Source organism: Ctenocephalides felis, unplaced genomic scaffold (assembly GCF_003426905.1).
Source record: "Ctenocephalides felis isolate EL2017-DRISC unplaced genomic scaffold, ASM342690v1 CF-g0.4_SCAFFOLD_00845, whole genome shotgun sequence".
Lineage (NCBI taxonomy): Eukaryota > Metazoa > Arthropoda > Insecta > Siphonaptera > Pulicidae > Ctenocephalides > Ctenocephalides felis.
In genome coordinates, this window is record NW_020536999.1 from 44,773,789 (window position 1) to 44,797,448 (window position 23,660).

The window sequence follows — 23,660 nt, forward strand, 5'->3', positions numbered from 1 at the left end:
TTAGAAGATATACAATAGAAAAAATATAACATTAAATGTTTTCCTCAATAATCACTTGAATCGAGTCAAAAAATAATGAACGCAGTTTATTTTACAACTTTGAACATATCAACGTTTTCAACTCGGATGCCAAATAATACTGCAATTCGCGAGTGGAAATAGTTAAGATTAAATTATGACACATGAGAGGTAATATGAATAAAAACAATAGAACAAAAAAATATAACATACCACTATCCATCAATCGCATCATTCGACAAACTTCATAAAAAATGTGAATTTCCTTTTGAAATTCCTTTTAATTCTTTATCATTTAACTATTTCCAAATAAGATTCCTTCGCGCTATTGCAAGAACGTCCGTGTATAATTTGCGGTATAGACAGAAAAATTAGTAATTATTTCGTATTGTGCTTTCAAATAAAAACAAAAATTATCAGACAATTGCCGATCGCATCTTTTAGAAATATTATGCCACGATTCGTTTTTGTAAGAAACCTACTACGTTCAGTGATTTGTTTATTTGAATATTAAGTATCATAAATACTTTTGTTATATAATAACATAAGAAACAATTTTATTCAAAAATATTTTGTAAGATATATTCAATTGGTACCAAGAGTACTATATTTTTAAACACACAATTCATTTGTTAATTCATAATAATGTCACTGCCATAAACATCGAATCAGTTTTAAATTAAATTAAGCAAATATGACTCAATGTTTTTCATTATAATTATATAATATTTAAGATTGAAATACATATATTATATCAACAACTCTCAAAAGAAAAACAAATGAAGTATTTAATAAGCTCTTAAGTGCATTAATTAATTTTTTATATTTTATGAATACAAATGCGATACTGGTTTTCTTTGAATGTAAACACTGATATGAGTTGTACTTTTTATAAATATACAAGAATAAATTACAAAGCAGTATTTATATAATATTTATAATAAACAAATCATTGAAATTTAAATAGATTCATGATTGCTTTACAATTAATACTGAAAAGCGCATTTTTTGAGGAAAGTAGTGCTGAATAAAACTAGGTTTTAGTCAAACAACAGGCTCTGATTAATCGTGATGATAGTTAATACTTTAATTCTTGTTCAACAATACGTTATACACGTTGTTATATATTGCTTTTTTTCCTTCATTTTTCATAACCAACCTGAACCTTTGATTCAATGAGAATATTTGCTGTTGGGTACATGGCGTTTAGAAATTTCCTCATTGAGGAATTTCCTTATATGAATATAGAAAGTGATTTATTATTACAATTAATATATTATTTTAATTTTATAAAAATCAGTAATTTTTTATGCGTCGTATTTGCAACTAATATTTCATGCATAAATTTAAAAACTGTATATTTATTAAATAAAAATTCAAATAACAACTTAACTAGTAAACAAAAATAAACATTTGCCATTTAATTAATGGGGTTATTGAAATATCTAAAAATTTATTTGCAAATGTTGTATAAGTTTATTTACATACAAAAAAGAGCGCATTCATAATATGAAGAAACTTGATGGCATTGGCTCTTTTCGTTTATGTTTACGTACGCTTTTTATGCAAATACACCAATGAACTTGACATTACAAACACGAACAATGCGAAATATGTTCTTAATAATGTTATGAATTATCTATAGAAATGTCAGATTTAAAATTTATACGAAAAGAGGGGCCGGAATATAGTAAATGACATATGCAATTTACATAAATAATAATGCATATACGACAATGAAATTCACGATCAGTTTTTTACACTAGTAACTACTATGGCTACGAACTGTCTGGTGAAACGAAACGGAGTACAGGTTTACAACCGGATTGTGAAATTTATAAGCCATATGCTTACATTCAAATACAGCAGCACCGTCTGCCACAAAACCATAGATCGCAATAACAATAATAAACTTGGTTTGCTATATAATTCTCATTCAAATAAAAAGTGATAATGTCGCGTAATGATAAGTCCAAAAATAATTGGACATCAACAGCTAAGATTTGGTTGATATCAATTTTATAGTCGAAAAGGTTAACAGTTTTCTTAACGATAAAGAAAAAAAACAAAATATTATACTTAAATTGGTTTTAATTCATTAATATTATTCTTAATGAGTATTTCACTTTCTTTCGTACATATAATTAAATAGTTGGTTGTAATTATTATATGCATTATATAACTAAAATCTACATATATATAAAAATAAGTCGGGTTTTCCTTCCTGACGATATAACTCCAGAACGCACAAACCGATTTCGACAATTTTGCATTCGTTGGAAAGGTCTCGGGCTCCGCAAGGTTTATAGCTAAGCTCCGCGCACCGTAATTAAAAATTCGAGTAACAACATTAGTGAGAATTATCAGAATTATGCTTGGATAAGTCAACGAGCAATTCTTGCCGCAAAGAATAATGATGTACACGCACTGAATTTCACCATTGAATCAAAAATTGCTGGCGATTTGGTGACATACCAATGATTCCGACTGGTGATCCGTTTGACTTCGAACGATTCGAACGAGTATTAAAAAAATCATGCGACGGTATTATCGAGTTTTTTTGTTAATGAATTTTTGTTGACTATTTTTAGCAACAATATTTCTTACTCTTTCATATAAAGTAATTATGTGTAGTATGTAAATACAATAATGATAATGATAAAATAATAACGTCTGAACCTATTTCTAAACATTAATTAGAAAATAATACTGTCACATACAGAATACAACATTTCATTAAACTTTAATTCAAAAATACGTAAATAATTAAATTTTATCGACTATTTTATTTTAACTCTCTGCTTATTACGTTAATTAAACAAGTTCAAGTGAAATATGGGAAGCTATTGTCATTTAAATGAATAATTCTGATTGAGAATACGGTTGTAATTATAGTATTGAACAGACAACACCTATCTCATGCATATAATCTACCGTACTATAATTGGCTCCATGCATATTTTATACGAACATTAATCAGACTGGCGCCGCACACAGACCGCTGCCTGGCGTTATATAAAAGCACAAAAGCGTCAATGAAATGCAATTTTTTGCTTGCAAATGCCGTTAAATGCATGCGCTCATCTTTCGCCGGAGAGGAAGTATTATCAAATCTAGTTTTTAAAACTTAACTTTACGATGCGTTCTTTAAATCTATCTTTAACCCTTTCACGCAAAATAAATTCTTTTACCAGTGAAAAAGAAAATTGATGTTAAACTGAAATCAGACTAGTAGTTTGTTTATCAACTGGTGAAAATTTTTTACTCAACTTGTGTACTTTTTTTGGTATGCATATATTTATTGACAATCAGAATATTCTTTAAGACTTTGTTCTGTTATTTATGCCTTTATAGAGTTTATCTCCAATGAAATATCTCCTTTTTTGAACATTTTATTTTAAATCGTATGAACATTTTTTTAAAAAAAATCTTGGTGTAGAAGATTCCTGACTCAATTCATTTAAATTTGTTTCTATAAAAGTAGTTAAAGGGAGTATTCTGGTCTATAGTTTTAAAAATGAATTTCTTTTTTTCGAATCATAGTTTAACTGTTCAAGAATATGTGTTTTATGGAGATATAGATGTTTGACCACGATAATCCTCCTTTGCGATTTCTTCCTTTGCGAAACTTTAAACATATTTTTTTCGATACGATGGTACCCACCGATTTACTTGAAATTTTTATAGTGTTCTTCATAAAGTATTCTTCAGTATGAACTTCACTCATTTCCAAATTCCGATTTCTATTATTTAAAAAAAAAAGAAAAATTTGAGAAGTTATAAAACTTTAAATAATAAATCAAATTTTTCTTCGGATTATTTGGAGGACTAAAAATCATGGGGGTATGATCTGGAGCCAATTTTTCAAGACCGTCTTCCAGAATTAAAACTTTATGACTATATTCAAGTTATGTTTTTCATATTCTCAAAACATTAATAAATAACAAAAATATGAATATTGTTCGGCCTTTTTTGCGGCCTTTCAAAAATCACATAAAATTTATGCGTCTAGTTCATTATAAGTTCAATCATAAGAAATTTATTTTCTTTAATTTATAAGAAAAATGGCTCTTCGTTATAAGTTGAAACATTTGAAAGTGATCATTTTCTTATAAATTATACAAAATAGCTCATGTGTATACTTATTAGAAATAATTCTTAGCCGACAACCTGATGAATTTTCAGAAAAATCTATGTCATTCAAATTCATGCATTCATTTAAGCGCGTTACAAAACCAATCATAATTCTATAATTGAATTATGTTCCTCCGACCTGTATCGGAATTTGCTCGTCGTGGCACTAGATTAACGCTGCAATATAAATAAATGGTCTGTCAAATCAGTTTGTGTTCGCATTTATTTACCATTTAGTTTGTGCAAACAATCACTTGCACATACATCAAGTTTGAGCATTGCAACATTATGGCTCGTTACTCAATTAACGCAATTCACTGTGTGCGGAGAGTTGACTCTCCTATACACGTCGCTGGGAAAATGCTAATTTGTAACGTTTAGCGTTTCGTATAAATCTGCGTGAATTAACACAGAAAATAATTCTGGATAATTATTATGAAAGGTAAATGCGTACGATAAAAAGTGCACACGCGACAAACGCACGACAGGAACCAATGTTCATTGAAACCGCCGAAGCTAAAATAGTGGACCGAGCGATGAAAGCATTCGGTTAATAGAAATAAGCTCGAAATAACTAGCAGTTTGATAACTCTTTTAAATGTCAAGTCATGAAAAATTTCATGTTCTAGTATAGCATAATATAATTAATTTTAAATCCATTTAAAACATTATATTTCATATTTTTAGATCAAAACTGTCGATGTACAATAAAATTTTATTATACAAAGTTATTCTCAAACCAGTTTGGATGTATGGCATCCATCTATGGGGTGCTGCTAAAGTCAGTAACTTACAAATAATGCAACGATTTCAAAATAAAATACTCAGACAAGCAATATCCGCGCCAAGGTATGTACCGACATGGCTAATTCACCAAGACACGGATACACTGACAATCAGTAAAGAAATTAAAAAGAGTGTCCATAATTTTAAGACTAAAATTGACCGCTACCCAAACAAACTAATTGCAAGTCTCTACAACACCACACATAATATAAGATTTAAAAAAATACAATTAATAGATCTAACATATTAATCAGTAATAAGTTGTTATACCATATTATTTTCTTTATTATACCAAAATTGAAATATAATTTAGTACACTAATAAAAGATGAACCACTGGGTTTTCCTTTTAAAATTTAATATGTTATCAAACTAATTACTCAATGTCTTTCTATTTAGACAGATCGTTATTTATAAGAAAATAAAAAAATATACATATTTTAGTCTGAATTTCTAGTCTAGCCAAAACGTATGAAATTTAGAAATAATGTAAAAGACATTTTTGTTGATGTTGCGGTCGAATACTGTTAATTTACATGTCAATATTAAATTCAAAATTATGATACAGAAAACTTCACTATTACTATTACGTTTCTAAAAAAAATATGACTTCAGTTCGGTGTTATAAATAGCAAAAACTAGCTGTTGAATTGGTTGTAATAGTAATAAAATTTATCTAGAAAAACTTAATATAGAAAAATAAATTTTGAAAAATGAAGCACGATTTTTTCATTTAAAATAAATTTCTCGTGGTTTTTATTTATATTCCACAGTTTTAAAGCCCGTGGAATAAAAAATGTTTATTTTTATAATGCCAACTTGACATTTCGGTCACAGTTCGCTGCCTTCGCATGAAGGCGAGGGGGTATGCCCCAGGCGCAATGCCTAAACGATTTCAAAATTCAAAATTATGTATGCAAATAGCATAAGTCCAGACCGCGTAACACAATGGTCGGGGTAATACAAGGCAATGCTCCTTTGATACAAACAACAGATAAGCTAATTGTATAATTAGTGATTAGACCGGCCACCGGCGGTAGCAACTTATAAATCAGACGATTTTTTTATGTGAACTATAATATGCATGTGATATGTAGTAAATTTCATAATAAATCAGAAAAATGATCGTATTAAAGATGTTAATTCACATATGTTGCTGTGCCATATATGCTGACATGATAATAATAATACATATGTACTTTACGGTTACGTTGTTATAGAATTTATTAAAACTCTCCTTCGATAATTCAGGTTGTTGGGTTATAATATAACCCTTATAGCTGTGGACTGTATTAAACACTGATTTGTTTGTATATTATGTATTTGTTGCAGTTCTAATTACAATCACTGATTTGTTACTAAGTGATAATGAAAAAAGATATATTTATTTTTATTGGTTCTTTACATGTTGTTAAGCGGACTTAATTTTAGAAGTGAACAACTAGTTCCATTAAAACACTCCGCTACCCCCTCTACAAGGGGTAGCAACCATTCCGTGTAAATCTTAATGCCCTGAAGTTTGTCACCTTCATGGACAATATAATAAAACGAAAAGACGTCCGAACAACCTGTATATTATTTATATAGAAAACAGACTAATAAACCAGTACTCTCTCAGTGAATTAAAAATTTCGTACGAATCACCAGCATAGGGGAAAAACGAAATCATCAAGACGATTAATTTTATGAATACCACCAATGACCAAGAGCAAAAAAGTATTCATCAAAGCGCATTTTAAATGATACACCCAAAGAATTTAATATTGTTAATCGCATTTTAAAAATTCTTTTCAATATTTTATGAAAATAAAATAATTCAAGAAATTTTTCGGTGAAGTTATTAAGTAGCTTAGACTTACAGCAAATTCAAGGAATATTATTGGCAAATGCGATGAATAGAAGAATACATCAATGAAAGAAACCATAAATCTGCATCCATACATATTTTTTGTATTAAAGATATTAAATTCTAACAAAATAAAACACGATGATTATACAATATTAGCCAAGTTGCATAATTTTCATATATCAGCATGCATGTGTACAACTTTCTCTTAATCTACTTCCTTTCACATACGCTATTCCGCAAAAAATATTTAAATTATTTTTCAATGCCATATGTTTCAAATATTCAAGTGTACTGGGTCATTATCAAACAAATAATACAAATGCGAAATGTGCACACACTAATGCACAAACAACTATAATAGTGCGACGAGTGAGTTCATTAACATTGGTGAGTACTCTAATAGTAGATTCTAATTTAAAGATAAAAAATGAACATATTAGTGATTTTAATTAAATGACTGATAGTAATAAGTAAAAACTGAAATTTTTGAGACTAATTATATAAATGACGTGCCTATGTTTTTCCTTTCATTCAATCTATGTTAAAAGTTAGATTCTGGTCTTTTTTTTTGAGTTTTTTTTGGTGAAAATAGGGATAATATGTAATACAGAACTGATGTGAAGTATGAACCAAAGTTTCAATTCAGGATTTCCATTCATAATTTAGTTTAGTGTTGTTGAGTATTTCTCAATTTAATTCATTATGTGAAATGTAGTGCAGAATGCATGTGATTTGCAAGAAATAGTAAGGAGACGTAAAAATAACATTAAAATTTCGACGTTTTATGACTTGTTTAATCTACGAAAATCAAATCATAGTCTGCATGCCTGACCTATCCCCCTCTTCGACGCGCCGTCAATGATTCTTGTACGCCGGTGAGATTGTATATTTATGAATGGAAAAAGATTACGGATATCTGCGCAGCTGAGAAGAAAACTTCGAAGAAATTGTAGAGCGCCTTCTTAAATAATTCCGCATGATTTACTCCAGAGTATAATTATAATTATACTATACTATTAAGAATAGAGTTGACTGAAATCATAACTGATGTGCGACAGACTATCATGACTAGCTGTCAATGGCATTTTGTCGTAAGACAAATATGCATGACCTTCCTCCCAACATGTGTAAATAATCGACTTAATCAATAAGAAATCAATATATTAATTTATGAGTGTTTTATAAGTATGCCAAGTTGGTGTAGGGCAGCTCATAGTGCTATAAAATATTGCAGATTGTTTAATTTTGTACAATTCTTTTATTGCACATTATTATTTCTCACAAAAACGCCTCTAATACATTTATTATTAGATTATTTCAAATGTTAATTAATTTTTATAATTGAACTACTTTTCGTATGAATATAATATTTTGGTATGCTCCAGGCACTCTATCGCTATACAAAATTTCATTAAAATTGCCGAAAATTATTTTTTAACAATCAAATACGAAGAAACTGTCTGACCGATATCTTTGTCGACAATTAATTAGCACGATTTCCATATGATACCATTCGAATGGCCTTTGAATTTTCAAAATCGATTTAGGATTTTTGGCCAAAACGTGTAAAAATTCTTTTGCACTATTTTGATAATTCTCAGGAAACGGATCAACCGATCGTATCAAAAAACTAATGAAACTAACCGTCTAACTAATCAACATGTGCTTATAAAGTATCATTGAATGTATTTTAAATTTTTGAAATCGGTTTAACGGTTTTTGAGAAAAAGTCGAAGAAAGGTTCAATTGCTTACAACATTTTAATAATGAATTATATCAGTAGTATTTAGCAATCAATGGAGTTATATTTAAGTTCAGTTGTAAAGTTATATGTAAAGTGTACAAGAATCATGAAAAAAAACATAAATAAAACGTCTTCATCTGTTTTACTGATTCGCCTTCACAGTCTGGGATCAGCTCTATGCTTAGCAGCAGGAAGAACCAACATATTGTTGGCTCCGTCGCTGGATGGGGCACAACAACACATACAACGTGCATATACTATCTTTATTTTGTTTTCCGTATATACCGCCAAATTTAAATGTGGGAGTCCACCAATATAAAAAAAATTATTGCAAACTAAAAATCAATTAAATTGAAAACATTATTATGGCAATAATGCAACAATTACTCGTAATATTTCTACACTATATCTATTTATAATGATTGTTGAGTAATCCTTGCATGGTAAGATAAGAAGCAAGGCTGTACGGTTCTTATGCAATTCGCAACATATAATTTAATCTTTCAATGTTTTTTCTCCTCCTTCGTACATCGTTCTAAACTGTATCCAGTTGACCTCACACTCATTAAACAAATAAGAGATATATAATTGAATTGTATTAATTTTGTAAAGGAATGTAAAATGTATTTGGAATAAATAATGAAGTTGACAATATAAATAATATTGAACCATTCGAATAATATGAATTGTTACGAATCATTATCTGTAACATTAAATGTGAATCACTTAAATGCCGTGTAACACTATGTTTATTTCAATTCCGTATGAATTAGAATCGCGGAGTGATATGAGCGCAATCGCAGACGGCACACAAACATCCCATTACACATTACATTATTACGGATAAATGTGTGCCGCCGCGACTGTGGTCATTAGAGAATTATTTCATTCATCATAGAACTGAACTGGCAGCTCAGTTGTTCTGAACACGTACAGAGTGAGAGCTGACAGCCAGTATGTATAGTTCGATATGAATTAGAAATATGAAGTTTTCATCAGTCTTTATATTTATAGGGTCCGCCAAATAACTTTTTTTTTGAAAATTCTATAAAAAAAACTACTGATTTTTTTAAATTTGAAATAATAGTTTTGGTTTGTAAGGGAAATGCAAATGGCAGCCTAACTTTTAAATGGTTGCCAAAAAATCAAAATGGATGCGAAAGATTCAAAATGGCTATAAAAGTTAGATGGCGGACCCTTTAGTTCGAGAGCAAATGATCTCATATTTTTCAAATAATATATTATTCACAAAATTTCGTACGGTACAGTCAATGCAAGGTAATTAAATCTTATAGTTAACATGTTAATCGCCACGATAATATGAAATTTTTCACATATGGCTTGATAACTTTATTAGATAATTTAGTTAAAAGTTTCAAATCAATGCAAAAAACGTGCTAACTAAAATATTTAGCACGGCTAAAGGTCAAAATTGGATCCAACAAATACATAGTGTAAAATTTAAAACAAACTAGTGGGGCGCATGACATCGTGTCTTAAGGCAAATTGCTGGAACTTCCCGTACCAAACATAATTATTTTTTTAAAAACGATTAACATTTTTGAAAAAAAAATTACTTCGAAGAAATTAGATTTTTGAGAAACTATAAAATTTTGAAAAAAAAAATGTTTTCTTTATTTTGACATATTTTGGAAATTCTGAACTTTTTTTTCAAAGCAATCGTACTGCTTTAACTTGGTACGGAACCCATAGGAATGTAAACAAAATTTATACTTATTGTTAAAATCTCTATAAAATATCTGATAATTTGATGTGCATATGTTTAATGATCATTTTTGATCGCCAAATGGCATTTTTTTTTACTTTTTTCATTAGATCTCCGAAACCGCTAGACCTGCCTTCATGAATATTTGATCAATTCTTCATTTTGTCAATAAAAGTAAAATGTTCTTTGAATTATTAAAATCGGACATTCCGTTCTCTTAAAAACTGGGTTACCGTTTTTGGCACTTTTTGCCCCGTATCTTCGGAACGGCTGGACCTGTCTCCGCCAAAAACTAATCAGAACGTCTCCTTATCAATACGAATCGAATGTTTTTGAATTATTCAAAATGCGTCATCCGTGTTCCCGAAATCGTCGACGAAAATTTGTATCCGCACACACATACATACACGCACATACACACATACATTCATTTTTTCTAAAAAATTTCATTTTCGATTTTTTTGCGATTACTATAACTTGCTCTACGGGAAGTTAACAAATTGCTGGATTTTGTACATACTATAAAGGTATTACATGGGTACTACTAATTGTGTTTAAACCAATTGCATAAAAATTAGCATAAATTATTGCTACTTATGACGAAAAATATTACTCCTACTGAGTAATTATTTCGACAAAATTTATTTATAAATAGTCGGTCATGTATACTATTATCAGTTGAATAAATTATATTGGTTGCGAAACATGGGTGAAAAAAAAGTATAATGTTTGCGATCTATAATTATGTTTCCTAACTACATATATCGATTTCTTAGAATAATGTCCTAATATTTCTTATTAGTTTATATTTGAATATTAATAAAACTGAACTTATCAACTGAATAATTACATGTTCATTATTCACGTTAAACATAATTTTTCAAAATCCATTCATTTCAATGTTTGCCAAAACTGTGTTCTCGGCTCTGCGGTTAGGACCAGATTCGCTGCCCGTAACATGATTGTGTGTAACGTACGATAATGGGATACTATGATAAACTTTATTATGTCATTTACTCTGTATTTATGTGACTCATTTACGAGTTGCATTAAATCGTTCAATATACGAGTATAGTTGCTGATACCTTTAGGTAACTATGATATTGGTTCCGCGCATTCTCATTCAGAAGATAACGACATAGTAGTCAAAATTGTAGAGCATTTTATATGTTGATTGCAATTTATTGGATAATAGTTATCTTTCATAACTGATTCTCGAATAAAGAAAACCCGACTCATTTATATATATATATATATATATATATATATATATATATATATATAGAAGATAATCTATTTGCAATTATTTAAAACAATTATTTTTATTAATCGAATTTTTAATTACGGTGCGTGAAGTTCCAGCAATTTGCATTAGGGCACGATGCCATGCACCACTAATTTTCTTAGCTACAAACCTTGCGGAGCCCGAGACCTTTCCAACGAATGCAAAATTGTCGAAATCTGGAGTTATTTCGTCAGGAAGGAAAACCCGACTTATTTTTATATATATAGAAGATATATGTAAAAATATAATAAGCATATATTATACAGTAGATTGTGATTTCTAGATAAAATGCAAAACGAATATTTATTTGACAGTAGATACACGTAGGCCTTACATAACTAAAACAATGCCAAAATGTCACGATTGATTTATTTTCACGCATCTAGAAATACGAATGTTCTAGTATGAAAGTCTATGCATATGTATGTATTCACAAATAAAAAATTGAGTTGTTAATTTAAATAATTGTATTAATATATAATGTACTTAAGAAAAATCAATATTAAAATGATTCAATTTCCAATTCCAACGAATTGCGAGTATAAGTATTATTATATCAAATACGAAATTACTATTCAGACTTGATGAAAACTTATAAATGGTCGATACCGAAGCTGAGAATTGAAAAAGCAATCAATCTTAAAAATGATGATAGATGCTTCTGTGAAGAGAGTAGATGCTCTTTTGAAATATTTCATGTCAATTTTCTGTATAATAAATATCAAGGATCTTATGCTAGAAGCTGCGTATTATATTCCAAGAAAAGGTTGCGAAGCTGATAAAAAAGTACAATATATTTATTAAAAATACCAAGTTAATTGAGAAGGTATTTAATTTTGTAACATATTTGTTAATGCGATTGTACAGTGTAAATAGAAAACATAAAATCTAGTATCTAGAATAAAACTAATATAATGTTTACAATAGAGAATTCAAATAGAGGCGTTAATTTTTTTAATGTACTTTTTTAATATAATCGATTAATAACAGAATAAATCTCTATAACATCAGTATATGTTATAGTATATACATAGAAGCAAAATTTCAATAATAACGTTGCAATGGAAATGGTTTTTAAATAAATTTTGAAAACACTTTCATATGTTGGCGATACAAATGTGTTTAATTATTGGGTTATCATGATATGTCAGGAAATAAGCTTTCTACAAACAAGAATTTGATGTAAACTATAAAAAGCAAAATATTTTTCACGTTTCAACCATTTAAAATAAATATTTAGTTTCCGAAGCGTGTTATTAGTTACGCGATATAATATATTTTTTTTAAGAAACTGATAATTAGATATCACTAAACTGATAATAAGCATTTAAAACTATTAGTAAACGAATAGGTAAAAGACGGAATGTCAGTTAAAAAAAATAGTTCTTAAAGACCGATGTACGTAGTTCGAAACCTGTTCGGAGTGGTCACGTTTTATTGATATTTTATTTAGTTGTTTTTATAGTCAGCCTGCCGGTCTGCGATTGCATTTGGTGTCACACACAGCCCGAAGAGAAACAGGTCTAGCAAACATAAAGACAGTGCCTAGGCAAGAAAGGCACAATGCATTATTGTTGGCCTAGCTGTTTAGGTCAATGGACCACTTCAAGATTTTTGACATAAAAATGTACTCACATAGTAGAAAGTTAAAACACCTTTAGTTAGCAATTATTGACTTGCTAAACTACATTAGCAAAGCTCAAACTTTATTTTTCATATATTCATAGAAAATATATCGTTCATTAATAAATTAAAATGAATAAGCGGATGTTTTTAGTCTTCATATCATCACATTTATCGTAATCATTACGTTATATCTGTCACGAGCCTATGAACTTTAGATTATGTGATGGATTTACTACATTCTTATCTATGTAGAAATAAATCTTTTCACAGTTTATTGAATTAGTTCAAAAGATTAGATTTTCTGAATGCGTTTTGAGTAGAGATAAAGATTTCAAATACAAGTGATAACTAGCTGTAAGTGGAATTCTGTCTTAAGGCAATTAGGGCATCGTGCCTTAAGGCAAATTGCTGGAACTTCCCGTACCAAAAATTATTATTTTTTTTAAAAACGATTAATATTTTTGAAAAAAATTTACTTCGAAAAAATAAGATTTTTGAGAAACTATAAATTGGACAAAAAATTACTTTTTTTTTTAAAAAAAAAAAATTTTTTTTTTTTAAATTTTTAAAAAAAAAATTTTTTAAAAAATTTTTTTTTTGAAAAAAAAAATTTTTTCTTCATTTTGACATATTTTGGAAAATCTGAACTTGTTTTTCAAAGCAATCGTACTGCTTTAATTGCATAGAGTCGAAATGTCAAAGCGCGTAAGCGTTGCGTCGCCGTCTAGCGGATAGACATTGGCACGGAACCCATAGGAATGTAAACAAAATTTATACTTATTGTTAAAATCTCTATAAAATATCTGATAATTTAATGTGCATATGCCTAATGATCAGTTTTGACCGCCAAATGCATTTATTTTTACTTTTTCCGCTAGATCTCCCAAACCGCCAGACCTGCCTTCATGAAAATTTGATCAATTCTTCATCTTGTCAATAAAAATAAAATGTTTTTTGAATTTTTAAAATCAAACGCTCCGTTCTCTTAAAAACTGAATCACCGTTTTCGGCAGTTTTTGCTAGGTATCTTCGGAACGGCTAGACCTGCCTCCTTTGCCAAAAACTAATCAGCACGTTTCCTTATCAATACGAATCGAATGTTTTTTGAATTATTCAAATCGGTTGATCGGTATTTCCGAAATCGTCGACGAAAATTTGTATCCGCACACATACACACACAAACACATAGATCCATTTTTTCTAAGGTATGCCAAAATATTCAGAAACCTTTGAAACGTAAAGATATATAAAAAATTTCATTTTCGATTTTTTTGCGATTACTATAACTTGCCCTACAGGAAGTTAATAACAAATATAAAAATTAATAGCTTTACTTGATTAAATTAATTGTAATGTGAAAATTTAGATTAATATTTTCAATATCAAAGTATATTTGACTAATTTTGGAATATATACACCTGATATTATATTGCAGTACAACAAAATATCGAGCAAAAACAGTTATACCGCATTCTTCAGATCGGGATGTGATCTCAAGTCACCAACAGACAAACCGAACAAAAAACAACAGACAAATAATAAAAGTAATAGCGCTCGCGATGTGCCAACCAGTGTGAAAGAGTGAATCAAGGAGCGTTCAACATTTTCATGACTGAACTACACGAGTGAGCTGGGTTCAAATTGTCTTGAAAGTCTAGTCTTAGACGATGTCGTTAATGATAACATGAAATATGTCTGAATCATATGTATCTGAAAAGTTTGCATACTTTTTGTTTTTATATAAAGTCATAAAATAGAGTTTTGAGTACCTTTTATTTAAAAAATAATCACACGATCACAAAATTTAATCTATTTACTACTAGCATATGCTAAACAAGAGATTTATTATTTTGTATAACCAATATATTTCAAATTGTTTCATTTAAAGAGTGACATGTGTCTTTCAAACAAGTACAAGAAAAAGCAAAGTGATGCAAAATATATGTAAACACAATATAAGCCTCTATCTTGCATCTACATATTTCTAGATTTATAACAGATTGCAAATATATGTAGACGTTAACATTATATATGTGAAACGGAATAATTAGCGTTGGATAGACATTTAGACATAGCATATATCAAAATGCATAAACTCAAAGTCGATCTAACAAAGTTCAAATAAGAACGAGTGTCAGGAAATATTCGCATACTATACATAAACTAAACCAGTTAAATAATTTTATTTATTTTAAAAATAATATAAAGCATTTCTCAAAACTAACACTTTTACTATTGTATTCAAAATTATTATTTATTCATCCCCTTCCTAAGGGATTTCATTAAGCAGGAATATTCGTGAGCATTGGTATTCATTCCGTGATAATCCAAGATACAAAAATATTTGGTCGCATTTTAGTTCAAGAAATTGTCGGTTGGTTTTATGTATTTAACATATTACGTATTCAGGAAATAGGCGTGGTTGTATAAGGTTCGTGATACATAAAGAATGTTGGCAAGCATCCATAATGAAATTAAGCGATATGCAGAGCTTTCGTTTTCTTATAAAATACTACCGAAAAAATATTCAATAGCAAGAGTGTGCACACGACAAATATCCCTGACGGGAGTTCCTAAATAAAGTGAAGAAAGTAAATAAAATCCAGCAACGACAAGTTATTAAATGAATAATAGACATTTCAAAGTGAACCGTATCAAAGAGAAAGTTTCAACGTGTGAGAGCTAGCTAAGTAAGACATGTTACTAGCGTATATAATTTCAATCCACCTATAATTTTATTACGCAACGATCTGTCCGATTATTCAAAAGACCTATTTTCACTGCACGACATGACGAACATAATTGATTGCGATTAAACTGATGTACATTTTTCGCTGATACCCAACTTTAAGAATTTCTTTAAGTAGATGCATCAAGATTTCTCATCATAAATCTTGGTATTTTTTATATCTGTGGTAACCGGTTAAAAATATCGTATGCATCGCTAGTACTAGCAATGATCTTAACATATAATGTAGGTGTATGCACAGCCTTGAATATTTGATAAGTCGGCGATCGTGCGGGTTTCGTTTTGTGAGTTCAACGTACTGTGTGTATACACGGACCGGGAAACACCCCTAAAAATGGGCTCTACTGTGGGGTGGCTTTGTATGATGGCCCGAAACGCCCGACGGTTTGGGGTTTACTCCCAGATCTGTACGCAATTGTAGAGGGTTGATGAAAGCAAAGGTCAATGGCAATGTCACCGAAAAAATAAACGAATCAGTCGAGCATCGTAGTGAAAATTAAATGGTAATGATAAGAAAACATTAATTTCTATTTGCACAATCATTGATCGCTTGATGTACGTACATAAGTAATTGACAGGATACATGTATGATGACAGCAATGATTGAGTGAAGATAATAATAAGACGTGATACGCATGAAAATGGATTGTAAATGAATTTCCTAGAAATAATAATAATCATATAATGTACTAATTAACGAATAGAGCGATATATTTATAACTAATAATAAATAGTCATAATTTTATTGCATAAAAAATTGTAACGACACTAGAATACACGCAACATACAGTCAATTATTACCAAGCACATATCATCTTTGCTCCTTTAGCTTATTTTGCTTACATACCACAACTTTCTTTTAAAATATCCACATGTTTGTTTTCCGATTATTTTCAGCTTTGAATAAAAAAAAGTCAACTCACCTGCCCACCGATGTAATTTCCCACTCATATTTCTTTTTGTATAACCCAAATAAAACGAACGGGGTGGTGGCAGCGACACCAGACATTGTTTTGGATTCAGTAGTACACAAGGGGTTACACGCAAACTGATCATTAATGCTCGGTAGTAGTAGTATTTTAGTGAAGCGTGTGTACACGATACAAATAGAACTACACATACGTAGGTAATCAATAATCAAAAGAACATCGATTTTATTGGTAAATTGATTTACCAGAGCACTGCCTGACTGACTGTTATATAAAGTTTTTAGGCATTAAAAAGCACGGAAAAGCTTTTCTTTCAAATATTTATAGACGCCCTTAAACTTTATATAGTATGAAATCAATGTTTCGTTATACCTCACTTCTCGGGTTCGAAGTTTAATAAAACAACGACTTAAACTAGCTGTAAGTGGAATTCTGTCTTAAGGCAATTAAGGTATCGTGCCTTAAGGCAAATTGCTGGAACTTCCCGTACCAAAAATCATTATTTTTTTAAAAGCGATTAACATTTTTGAAAAGAAAAGTTTTCTTTATTTTGGCATAGTTTGGAAATTCTGAACTTTTTTTCAAAGCAATCGTACTGCTTTAACTGCATAGAGACGAAATGTCAAAGCGCGGAACCCATAGGAATGTAAACAAAATTCATACCTATTGTAAAAATCTCTATAAAATATCTGATAATTTGATGTGCATATGTCTAATGATCATTTTTGACCGCTAAATGGCTTGTTGTTTTACTTTTTTTTGTTTTACTTCATGAAAATTCTTCATCTTGTCAATACAAGTAAAATGTTTTTTGACTTTTTAAAATCGAACGCTCCGTTCTCTTAAAAACCGTGTTACCGTTTTTGGCACTTTTTGCCCTGTATCTTCGGAACGGCTAGACCTGCCTCCACCAAAAACTAATCAGCACGTCTCCTTATCAGGACGAATCGAATGTTTTTAAATTATTTAAATCGGTTGATCGGTGTTCTCGAAATCGTCGACGAAAATTTGTATCCGCACATACATACATACACACACACACACGCACACACACACATACATCCATTTTTTCTAAGGTATGCCAAAATATTCAGAAACCTTTGAAACGTCGAGAAATGCAAAAATTTTCATTTTCGATTTTTTTGCGATTACTATAACTTACCCTACGGGAAGTTAATAATGATGTATAAAACATTTAATATGTTGGGTTTATAGTGTGATAATTTTAATGCATTACAAATATATATAAGCAAACTTGCAAAAATATCTAGCATATATTCCTAAAAAATAAAATATTTTTAACATTAAAAAATGTGCATTTTAGTTTTTACGCAATTTTTTTGTCGTTATCCGAACTTTTCCGGGCACGTTCAAAAGATTAAGAGATTATATTATATTCTTATGCAACCGACATGCCAACATACTTCAATGTGAGCAAAATAAGCAAAAGAGAGCGAAGATGATATATATTAGGTTATATTGTGTAGCAGCATTATGTGAAGGGTCGACTGGATCAAAGACATATTGTATGTTAAATCGTTGACCATTGACGAGGTAACACATAAAAATCATTTATTCAAATATGTGTGCATTCACACACACACACATATTTATATAATGGAAATTCGAAAATGTTAAAATTAAGGACCTTAATTTGGACATTTTCGAATTTCCATTGCTCCCAGGGGCTCAAATGGTTCCAAATTGATAAAAAACAATTCTCTGAAAGTTTTAGCTCTTAATATTAACGTTTAGATAGAGCGCAATTCAATCAAACTTCGTATGGAAAAAGCATGGAAAAAATTTTGAAAATTAACAAAACATGTTTTAGGTATAACTTAGCAACAAATGAATGAGTTTTATTCATTCATTTGTTCGCTATATTGCATCTAAAAAACATTTTCAAAATTTTTGAAAATTTTTCCATGCTATTCCATACAAAACTTTGATTGAATTGCGCTCTATCTAAACATTAATATTAAGAGCTAAAACTTTCAGAGAATTGTTTTTTATCTATTTGGAACCATTTGAGTCCCAGGGAGCAAGGAAATTCGAAAATGACCATTTTAAGGACCACCCTAATATATATATATATAATAGATTTTAATTTTCTCTATATTTTCTAACCATATGTGATCATTTTAGTCTTGATTTAGTCTAATCTTTTCATTTAATGTGATCCACGTATATCCGAATATACCTTCATGCTACATACGCACAAGTGCTGTCTGTCCACGTTCTAAAATGGTGATGGCGGAACTATTGAGATCATTATGTGCACAGCATATAGATCAACGACAGTATTAAATTAGCTGGTGTTGTATAAATAGACAAAATAGACTGGGAACATAGTCGTCGTCCCCAAGAAGAGTCCTCAGCGCCGATGTTTGTTCAAGCAGATAGTTGATCCAACAAACGAACTATGTCGATATTCGTTCAAGACAAGCATCAGAGTGACATTTGACAGCTGTCACCTATCAACTATGTGCCGTAAAAGCGTGACAGTCAAGGAACGAACTTACACCCTAATACAGAAATAGACACTTCTTGCCGCCGTGCTTCCTAATTAGAAAATATATAAAGGATGATCTCGTCATTTTATTCTTGCTTTTAAAGAATTGTTAAGGTTGATATGGATTGATCACTAAAATTTGGTAATATATTTGGATTCAAGATAGTTTGTCACAAAAGTGAAAAATTTATTATTTTTAATTAACGATTTAAAAACAAAAAACAATGCACAAAACTATTATCTTCTATATATATAAAAATAAGTCGGGTTTTCGTTCCTGACGATATAACTCCAGAACGCACGAACCGATTTCGACGATTTTGCATTCGTTGGAAAGGTCTCGGACTCCGTAAGGTTTATAGCAAAGAAAATTGAAGAAAGATTTCAACAGAAAAGCGGAAAACACTTTTTCTTTTTTCACATACAGCGTCATCTCTGATACTTAGCATGTACTATAAGCTCATATTTTTTGTTTGACTGCTACTCATTTGTTTGACAGCTACTCATTTTCTCTTCTCAGTTAATTTCATGTGACAAACCGGCATTGTGTTCACTGTGAAATAGTGCAAAAAAGTAAAAAAATAAGTTATTCGTTTCCTACCATTTCAATTGGAAACCATCAAATCAAATCACGTGTATTGTGCAAATTTTTATTCAATTTCAACAGCAGGCAATTTTTTTCTTCATCTTTTAATCACCAAACGAAATGTTACATAAAATGAAACCATCTGGTGGTGAAACGGAGTTCGCCCGGTTTGCTAGTTAATTATAAAAAAAATATATATATATATATATATATATATATATATATTATAAAAAATCGGTTGATTTCGGTGCTACCAAAATGGTGGATGAAAAATTTTATCCAAACATTAACGCATATTGCTCACGCCAAAAAAAACATGTGAGATTGTAAGAAAATAAAAAAAGGTCAATATGGAAAAACGCGAATTTGTAGGAATCAATTATTCACAAATTGTAATTGCCTTAAATATAAAAGAATAGTTAAAGCGTTATTAAATCAAGATACCTGTTCTTCCAATAAATTTCAACATACAAAAAACACATACATACCACATACACACATGTTTTTCACAGCATGCCAAAATCTTCAGAAGCCTTTGAAATGCAAAGATATCGAAAAAAATTCATTTTCAATTATTTTGCTATTGCCATAAATAGCATAGCGAAAGTTAAATAAAAACTTATGAATTATAAATTAATGAAGTGATTAATATCATATATTTGATCAATAGTCAAAAATTGTAACGGGCTCTTCTTCTAACTCAGACTAGCATTTGATATGCCTCTACTAGGCTTAGTGTCTTAACAACTATTATGTCTATTTAGGGTTAGCGATGAAAGCTCGATGAGTCTTAAGTGTTGCGTCACCGGCGTGTTATTAACACGTTAATTATATACTAGGAAATGCAGCACGTACAGCACAAGGGGAGAGGGTTTAAATTAATCAACACATTCGCTATCATAAAATAAAAATTCCTTGTTATTTAGAGAAGGTATGTTTAATTATAAACATTTAATGATAACGTTTGTAAATCATCAAGTCATCAATTTTGTGTATTAAGTTCTGATCAACTTTATGCTTATATGATAATGAATCTGTCAAAAGCACGACTATTACCCTATGAAATAAAATTACAAATTATGCTATAGAATAAAAATATAAGCAAGCCAACGGAAACAAATAACTGTTTAATTCTTCTGGCATGTTACCAAATCAAAGCTAATAAATTTGAATACACTCAATTAATTTTCTTTTACATTTTAATAAAATTTCACGAAAACAATAGATACATCGATTCATGTATATTTATATCAATACTGAATATGAATTGTTCTTAATAAAGATTTGTGAGAACAAATAATAATACTTTACTGTATACACTACATCCCCCGAATAAATCGGTATGAGAAACAGAAATATACCAAATATATTTTATAGTTTAGGATCCTAGCAATAGACATAAACAAGAGTAAATGTTCACCCTACTTCACAAAATACATATAAAATGTATTTTCATAAATTCACTACTTTAAGCGAATAAATAAAGTACCGTGTAATTTAGGTAATACCTACTTTTATTTAATACAAATGTGATTCATATTAACATTTTTAACAATAATAAGTGATGATAAAACAAACTTAATTATAAAATGCAAAAAAAATTAAAAACATTATATAAGGTCATTGAAAAAAAAATGTAATTCGCTGAAGATGGAATAATAGGAAACATTTCATCATCATGTACGAATATGAAAAAATTACAATATAAAAAATTTACAGCCCTTATGACGTTATTTTTATTTCCCTGGAACCATAAAATACCCTTTCATAAAATGTTTGTTAACTTAAAAGGGATTATTTTAACTGCGATGTTACAAAAGTCACATAAATGCGCTAATTTGCTACCGGTTAAAAGCAGTTTTTTCCTCATTTCTTCAAATAGTTACTGCTTAAAAGTGCAAAACAAAAAAATAGAGTTCATATTAAAAAAAGATTATTGACGCTAATGAACGGAAGCTCGAGTTGCTAAAATGAGAATTAAATATAGAAAACGCACAGTGCGAAGATTCAAGACGCCTTTAGTGATTGACATAACAATTAACAAATATTAAATATATGTTTTCTCAAAAAATCTTGTAGGATACATATCATAAACGCTAAATAAAATGAAAACCCTGGTTTTTGTATTCATGCTTAAAGCCGTTCACAATAAAAAAAAACTAAGATTAACTGTAATTAATAATAATTAACTTTTGCCATTAATAAACATGTATTATAGCTAGCTTTAATTCGGTGATATATTAAAATGAAATCCGTAACATATCGATAAAAGAGAAAAAAAAGCTTGGTATGAATACGCAATGGTCGGTTTTGAAATAAGTTCATTCCGAGCGCCGACCATAGACGAGCGAAGAGAACTCGTTTTTAATTATTTCTTTGATTCTAGATCGATCATACCGATAAAAAAAATTCATTACTTTTTCTGTTGTATAATTATATATTACCAATGCCCAGAGATAAATAGATAAAAGTTCGGACAACTTAATTTAAAAATACATAAATATGAGAGCTTGACGGATCGTGGATAATAAACCAATTGAAAAACCCTCGACTAACACTGTATCAAAATTATAGCTATATTTTCTTACTTTTATTAACTTAAAATTTGCATCCTTTTGAAGTTTATTGTGATAAATATTTCGTTTAATATACAGTAGCGACTTGACTTTTATTGTCAAATATCAAGACTGATAAAATCAAATTATTCAGAGGTAGTGGGCATGTTGTCACTTCAAACGCCATAAATCCCATGTCTCTATCCATGTTTATAGCGTTTATTTATTAGACATAACGACGTTTCGCGATGTGCTCTGAATTCGTTCTCAAACGATTTGAACGATCATTCTCAACGTCGTACAGTTTTGAGTTCCTCCAGTCAATCGTCTGATCTGATCTCTGCGTTTATGTTGCGTTGTATATATTATATGTATCTAAATGGTTCAGAAACGGATACAAAACGCAGCGGCAAAAGCGAACCCGACAGACAAACTAAGGTAATTTCGCGCACGCGCTACGCCAACCGGCTTTGACATAGGCCGCCTTCTTCACTGAAGAAAATCGGAGCAGTGATATACCAGTCATATTAATTGATATAAAGGTATTTAATAACAATATTAATTTGTTTTTTATATGAAGCAATATTTTTGACAGATCTCGTTCACAGTTGTGCATTCCATTTATAAAGCCTTTCACTTAAAAAAATATTGTTCAGTCCTTTTTCTTGACATCAGTCAGACGTTTGATAAAGTTTGGCATAACGGATTGTTGTACAAATTAAAGAAGAATTTACCATACAACTATCATCTCCTCCTAAAATCATATCTGTAGAATTCATAGAAGGTTCTTCATCAGTTTTAATGATGCTTCATCTAATGTTAAAAATATTTCTTCCGGAGTTCCCCAAGGTAATGTTCTTGGTGCGCTGCTTTACATTTTATATACTGCTGATATACCTACAAATGCAGAAACCATGATTGCTACCTTTGCAGATGATATGAGAATTCTAGCTCAACATGACAATCAATTGCTTGCCTCGGAAATTCTACAAAAACATGTAGATGAAGTAGAAAAGTGGATGAAACTATGGACAATAAAAGTGAGTAACTCTAAATCAGTTCACGTTACTTTTACCTTACGACAAGGTTCATGCCCCCCTGTTAGATTGAATAGTGATTTGGTTCCTGTATCCAATGTTGTTAAATATCTGGGATTACATTT

The 23,660-nt window shown here is 30.0% G+C and overlaps 1 protein-coding gene across 1 annotated transcript in view; it reads right to left on the bottom strand.

The window, feature by feature from the left end:
* The window catches only part of LOC113375763, a 100,263-nt gene that overhangs the window by 4,070 nt on the left and 72,533 nt on the right, over positions 1-23,660 (bottom strand). The gene's annotated exons all lie outside the window — the stretch shown is intronic.